This window comes from Oratosquilla oratoria, chromosome 18, assembly GCF_046742065.1.
Source record: "Oratosquilla oratoria isolate Oo_2021 chromosome 18, ASM4674206v1, whole genome shotgun sequence".
Lineage (NCBI taxonomy): Eukaryota > Metazoa > Arthropoda > Malacostraca > Stomatopoda > Squillidae > Oratosquilla > Oratosquilla oratoria.
This window is the reverse complement of record NC_134794.1, coordinates 30,190,955-30,196,954: the sequence shown is the minus strand read 5'-3', so window position 1 is coordinate 30,196,954 and position 6,000 is coordinate 30,190,955.

Below are 6,000 nucleotides of genomic sequence, written 5' to 3'. Positions count from 1 at the left end.
CGACGACATTATCGACGACATTATCGACGACATTATCGACGACATTATCGACGACATTATCGACGACATCATCGACGACATCATCGACGACATCATCGACGACATCATCGACGACATCATCGACGACATCATCGACGACATCATCGACGACATCATCGACGACATCATCGACGACATCATCGACGACATCATCGACGACATCATCGACGACATCATCGACGACATCATCGACGACATCATCGACGACATCATCGACGACATCATCGACGACATCATCGACGACATCATCGACGACATCATCGACGACATCATCGACGACATCATCGACGACATCATCGACGACATCATCGACGACATCATCGACGACATCCTCGACGACATCCTCGACGACATCCTCGACGACATCCTCGACGACATCCTCGACGACATCCTCGACGACATCATCGACGACATTATCGACGACATTATCGACGACATTATCGACGACATTATCGACGACATTATCGACGACATTATCGACGACATTATCGACGACATTATCGACGACATTATCGACGACATTATCGACGACATTATCGACGACATTATCGACGACATTATCGACGACATTATCGACGACATTATCGACGACATTATCGACGACATTATCGACGACATTATCGACGACATTATCGACGACATTATCGACGACATTATCGACGACATTATCGACGACATTATCGACGACATTATCGACGACATTATCGACGACATTATCGACGACATCATCGACGACATCATCGACGACATGCAATACACCCATGATATACTCGTAAATGTGTTTTCTGTGGCGGTGCAATTGGTTCAGATCTTATTTAATTCTGAAAGGTAAGATGAACTTAGTAAAAGGTATACAGTGAATATTATTATGATGCCTCTGTTTGTTTTACTTTGTATAATGTGCTTCAAACATTCTCACAACAATAGCGACTCCATCATTGCTCTCACCACCCATGTTTTGTTGATACACATAGTATTTTTTTTTTTTTTTTGTATCTAGGTCTATTTGATAGTACATGTTTGTTGGTTCATTCCTTCTATTGAAGGACCATTGTGTTGTTACTGTCAGTCTATTAATGCCCTTTTCCAATATTGTATTCTTGATTTCTGCGTGTATATGTGCCGCTTTGTAATGTTTATTTTTATTCTTGTGAAACCGTGCGTACACTCCTGTAACTTAGAAGTACGTAGGCCCATTTCATGCTCCCTTTTCAAATACTTTTAATTTATTCAGGCTTGATTTTTTTGTGATTTGGCTCCTGTGGGATATATTTCAAGAGTGAAATTAGTGTCCTGTGATTTTTGTGTTGATGTTGCTGCATTGTTGGTGTTCTTTGCTGTGTTATTGTCAGTTGAAACTTTCGAGCTATTTTGTAAGGTGGGGAAGTTCTCTACAGTCGACTTTGGAGCCGACATTAGTTTTGGGTTCCAAGCCAAGTGTTACACTATTAAAAGAATATCTGTTCTTGGCTTGTAATCACTTTTTTATGTTATTTAGGTACCAAATGAATAAAAACAATGCTATTAAAGTTAAAAAATTTCCGTTAGTAAAAATTCTAGGCTGATCACTAGCATTCAACCTAATAACATTTATAATGCAATAAAAGCAATTTATATTTTCGAGTGCAATTGGTGCAATTTGGTGCTATATTTATTCAAATTTTGACTATAACCTGAATTACCCCGCTTATTTTATACATGTATATTCATTGAACATGTATATAATTTATACCTTCAGATCTATAAGATCCATATTTTCTGATTGCATATATTTCTGTATTTGCATATGGCGTCTGTTATATATGTGGCGAGTATATAAAGAAGAGAGAGAAAAAATTCTCGAAGGAAACATCGGTGAAGGTTTGTGAAACCTACCAAAAGTACTTCGGGATGTCAGTTGGGGACCAGGACAAGCCCTGGATCCCTCATTATTGTTGTGAGCACTGTAAGAAAACTCTGGAAATGTGGCTGCGAGGTGAGAAAAGGTTCCTGAAATTCTCCAACCCACGGGTCTGGCTAGAGCCAACAGATCACTCCACAAACTTTTTTTTCATGGTGGATGTTAGCAAGCGGCGGAAAGGAAAGAATGTTGCTGAATATTACCCAGATCACCCATCACCAATTGCTCCAATTCCTCATTGCTCCAAATATCCTGTGCCAGTGACCAAGACAAGTATTTTGATGAGGAGGAGATGGATGCTGAGGACTTGGTTTACCTGCCTGAGGTAAGAGAGAAAGTTCCTAAACTCCCAAATCAAAAAGAAGTAAAGGATTTGGTCAATGGTATGGGTCTGATCAAATCCAATGCAGATCTATTCATCTCTAGGATGAAGCACTGGAGGTGCTAGTACTGACAAGTCGGAAGTCGGCACGAACCTTTCTCAAGCTTTTACACTCTTAGTAATGGCCTCTGCTTCTGTCATGATGTGCCTGGATTGTCTGACTTTATTGGGGTGCCGTTTGTGCCCAAGGAGTGGCGGCTCTTCATAGACAGTTCTACCACATGTTTGAAGGCTGTCCTCCTCCACAATGGAAATAAGTTCCAGACGCTGCCCCTAGCCCATTCAGTTTGCCTGAAGGAAGACTACTACAGTGTGAAAGTCCTGGAAGGTCTACAATACAACCAGTACAATTTGGAAATCATTGGAGACTTCAAGATAGTAGCTTTCCTGCCTGTTCTCCAGGGAGGCTTTATCAAATCCTAATGCTTCCTCTACCTTTGGAACAGCAGAGCCACCTCTGGCCACTACAACAGGAAGAATTGGGACCAACGAACAGATTTGTAGTTGAAACCTGGAACGTCATGTGGGAGCCACTGGTTGATCCCAGGATTGTGCTCATGCCGCCACTACACATTAAGTTGGGGTTGATGAAGCAGTTTGTGAAGGCTCTCAACCAGGAATCGGCCGCTTTTAAGTACCTTCTTGAGTTCTTCCCCAAGTTATCTAAGGCCAAAATCAAAGGTGGGATTCTTGTTGAACCTCAGATAAAGAAGCTGCGTGAATCTATCTTGTTCTCCAATAAGCTCAGTAGGATTGAGAGAACAGCATGGAATTATTTCATAGCAGTTGTCAAGTGCTTCCTGGACAACTACAAAGCTGAAAACTGCCAGCAGATGGTGCAAGATCTGGTAAAGGCTTTTAGTACCATGGGATGCAGAAGGTCCTTGAAATTTCATATGTTGGACGCTCACCTGCACAAATTCAAGGACAGCGTGAGCGCCTACTCAGAAGAACAAGGCGAGCGATTCCACTAAGATGTGAAGGAGGTAAAGCGGAGTTACCAGGGCCACTACAATGAGAAAATAACGGGGGACTATATCTGGAGGCTGGCGCGGAAGTGAGACTGGGACTACAACCACAAATCCAGGAAATCAAATAATTTCTGACGTGTTTAAGTTGCTTTATAACTGTCGTTTGTTTTGACTTGTTTGTTTTAAGCTTGTGCTATAAAATGAATGTATACTCTGTTTATCTAATTACATGAACTGATAGCTTAAAAAATCTTTAAAAATATGAAAATTTCAAATGATCAAAGTCCTTACCATAAACCCAAACTTCTGATTAAAATATATATATATATATATATACATATATATATATATATATATATATATATATATATATATATATATATATATTATATTTGTTTATTATTTATTGTTTATTATTTATTGTTTATTATTGTTTGTTTATTATTGTTTGTTTATTGTTTATTATTTATTATTTATTTATTTATGTATTATTTATTATCTATTTATTTATCTATTTTTTAATCATGGGATATAACAAACCAGAAAATAACAGACCCGTGGGACAAAAAATGTGTTATACGGTGTTATCGTTGTACCTGATTCCTTGATTCCCCCAACTCATTTGAATGCTAGTTTTGGGTGTGAAGGGACTTGTCCTTTTATTCCCGGTGATTTTATTTTGCTTTCTGTAAGGATTTGTTTAGATGCCCTTCAGAAGTTAACGGTTCTAGTATATTCATAAAGTGGAATTGGAGGTAAGCCATGAACATGCTGTTCGCTTTATATTTGTCAATGAGCGCCATTGTTTGTTTGTTTGTTTTTTATGCTCATGCTTTCCTTGAGCACTTGTATGCATTATTGGATGGCACCCACCCCATTGTATTTCGGAACACTGCAGTCCTCGTTTGGCCCCAGCAACACTACGTTGTAAGATCTTACTGCATTCTGGCCCTATATTTAGTGTGGTTGATGTTTCGCTTTCTGTTGGGCGTCTTTATTGTCCTCTGGCTTCACACTTTGCATAAAAAACTCTGTGGTCACCTCATTTTTTTGTATTGTTGCATTCTCTTCTTTTTTCAAGGGTGACATTACATGTCCTCTTAATTTCTTCTTTCATGTTTCTGCATTATAAGCTGATGATGTAATCCTTACAGAAGGACACAAGATAATTATTTCTGACGTTTCTTTGTTTTCTTTCTTTTTTTCATATGAGAAATAAATTAACACTTTTTTCATTTGACTACGAATGCTCAATCATTCTCTCGTTTTCTATGACGAAATAATTTTAAGGGTAACTTTAATTGAAGTTCAAAACTTCAACGTGAGGTCCGAAGAAGTTTATTATTAAATTCATTTAAACAATGTACACTAAATTAAATCATTTATCAAAAAATATAAAGCACTATAAACCATCTGTTGTATTGCATTGTATTGTATTCGTATTGTATTGTATTCGTATTGCATTGTATTGTATTGTATTGTATTGTCATTTATCGCTTGCCACGCTTATAGAAATTTTATATAAAATATTTCCTAAAATGATATTCAAAGCCTTTGTCATCCTCTTTCAAACTCATGATTTGCCCTCCTCCTCCTCCCTACTTCCTCCCCTTCTTCCTCTCATTTTCCCTTTCCCTCATATCCTCATTTTTCGCCTTCCCTCTCCTACTTTCTCCCCACTTTTCCTCCTCCATTGCTCCTCCTCCCACCATCCCCTTCTCCTTTTCTCCCCCACCTCCTTCTCCCCCTTCCCCTACACCCTTCTTCTTCCTTCTCCTCTCCCCCTCCTTCTCCTTCATTTTTTTCCCTTATCTCCTGTTTCTTTCTCCTCTTCATATACTTACTCCTCCCTTCTCTTACTTTTCCTCTTTCTTCCTCCTCTCTTTACTCTTCCTCACCCTCCCTTTCCTCTTCCAACTACTCTTTTTCCAATCCCCCTCTTCCATCTCCTCCTGTTCCTTCCCTATTCTCCATTTCCTCCCTTACTCCTCTTCCCTAACCTCCTTCTCTCCCTCCTAATCTCCTCCTCTACTCTTTTCCTCCTCTTCTTCCTCCTCCTGCCCTCCTTTTCCATCTCCTACTCTCCATATCCTCCTCATTTTCTATCCCTCTCCTCCCTTCCTCCTGTTCTTCTCCTCTTCCTATTGTCCTCTCCTCGTCCTCCTTCCCTCCTTTTCCATCTGCTCTCCTCTTCCTCCCCCTGGCCGCCTCTTCACCCTCCTTTTCTATCCCTCTCCTCCCCTCCTCCTGTTCTTCTCTTCTTCCTTCTTTTTCTTCTCGTCCTCCTTTCCTCATCAACATCCTTATCCTTATACCCCCTCCCCTTCTCTTCCCCTGTTCCTCCCTCACTCCTTTCCCTCTTCTTTCTCCTCTCCTCTTCCTTTTTTTCCCATCCCCATGTATCCATGTTGTGCTACATGATAGAAGAGTTAACAAGGGTAATCAAAATCTGATGTAAGATGTCTATTGTACAATTCACTTCTTCACTTCCACTTCGGGGTGCCGTGTCGACTTGGACATTGGCCACCTTGGAGCTCCATTCCTGTCTGCACATGGCTCTTCTTAACAAGATGACATTTGTTATTTCTTCTACAGATGTCCTTAACCCGTCTACATATTTTCTGTGTGGTCTTCCTCTTGCCCTCTTCCCTTTTAATTTTCCCGTTAGGCACGTATGTTCTAATTGTTGTTTTCTCATGACGTGTCCT